This window comes from Gnatocerus cornutus, chromosome 2 (assembly GCF_029298725.1).
Source record: "Gnatocerus cornutus isolate USDA-ARS CGAHR chromosome 2, icGnaCorn1.1, whole genome shotgun sequence".
NCBI classification, from domain to species: Eukaryota; Metazoa; Arthropoda; class Insecta; order Coleoptera; family Tenebrionidae; genus Gnatocerus; species Gnatocerus cornutus.
The window spans coordinates 18,983,934-18,985,882 of record NC_142234.1 but is presented as its reverse complement, the minus strand read 5'-3'; positions in this window follow the sequence as shown (position 1 = coordinate 18,985,882).

Here is a 1,949-nt window from a genome sequence, read left to right as displayed (position 1 = left end):
ATAAAGAAGTTTTCGGGGTGGGAAGATGATAGAATTTGCATATGCATGCACTGGAGTTTCGTGAGCGGGAAAATCAATTACAAATTAAACAATTCTCCCATTTCATACCGTTGCATGTTAAGAAATACTTTTAGGTGATAATTTGTTGGTCAACTGTCTCGGAATTAAGTGCATCAAAAAGATATCTAAATCTGTGCCTTGAAAAGGTGAAATATTAATATACAACCTGTGCTGTACGTGGTCGAGACAGGGTAACATGGTACGTATATTACAAAGTCAAGCTTTAGATTATATCAAAATAACAATAGCTCTGGGCTTGTGTATTTTTATATGTCTATTAAATTAAATTTCAATTATGAAGGTTTAATAAGGATTGAAGCTTTGGTGTCGTGTTTTACGAGTGGGTAATTTTTTTGGGAGCGGTCACGAACAAATATTTTCGGTGTAAAAGCTCCAACTTCTTTCAACTTGCGAAAAATCCCAATCTGATTGAATAAAAAACGAAAGATGATGATTGATTTGGGTTAATGTAAGAATGGAAGATTTTCAGGGAGAGGTTTGTTTACTCGGAATTTAATTGTCTTTCAGTTGACTACTTCTAGTTATAATTAGATCAATGATCTTCCTTTATTTGTTTGCGTCGTTTTACTAGGTTTCTTGTTACTCAATACAGAACTTTAATATTTTATTTCGTTGTAATCTTCAGGTATTATACTTGTAATTTATGTAGTTTCAATGCTGTGATAATGTTTGAAGAGTTTAAAATTTTTGATTTGAGAAGGTATTTTTTAAATCCACCGAACATAAAAATTTTAGAAATATTCATTTTTGGACTTTTGTAATTCTTGTAGTTTTATATTCATGTTTTGAAATTTTGGGACGATGCAACTTTAAACCTCTTTATTAAGTAAACCAAATTTCAAAATTATAGACTCGACAAGACAAATTTTAGAAATTTTCATTTTTGAATGAACCAAAAATTTGAGATATCATAATTAGAAGTTGTAATTTTAACAGTTTTAATCAGATCGCAATGAAATTTTGGAACGATATTATCATCAATCTGCTTATTAATTGTACCAAATCTCAAAATCATAGAGCAAAAGACACAGATTTTAGAAAATTTCACTTTTAGGGTGGATCAACGATTTCCAACATTTTATAACAAAATCTTAAATTCAGATAGTTTTAATGATATAACAATGACATTTTGTGACGATATTATTTTGAACTCATTTATTAAATGTACCAAATTTCAAAATTGTAGAGTAAACAGAACAGATTTTAGAAATTTTCAATTTTGGAATGAACCAAAAATTTGAGATGTTATAATTAAAAATTGTAATTTTAAGAGTTTTAATTGTATCGCAATGAAATATTGGAAAGATATTATTTTAAATCAGCTTATTAAGTGTACCAAATCTCAAAATTATAGAGCAGAGAGAACAAATTTTAGAAATTTTCACTGTTAGAAGTGAATACACAATTTGCAAAATTCTTTATCAAAATTCAGGTAATTTTAATGCTATAATAATGAAATTTTGGAAAAGTCCTAATTTGAACTCATTTATCAATTGAACCAAATCTCAAAATTATAAAGTTGACGGGACAGATTTTAGAAATTTTCGATTTTTGATTGAACCAAAAATTTGCAAATTTTTTATAAACTTATAATAACTCTAACAGTTTTAACAAAGAAATTTCGGGACGATGCTATTTTGAACTTAGTTCAAGTTGTAAGTAAAGATTGGAGAGTCCAACACTATTTGGAAAGCCAACAGTTGTTGTTTTGTACGAATTTGCAAAATCTTTATAATTAGACCATTTCATTTAGCATTCTTACGTACCGTTTCAAGTCGTATTAATCCCAGAAGATGAAAAATAAGCAAACAAAAAAGATAAACACAAAGCAAAACCCAATTTACCAGGTCATTACTCTTTAATTATAG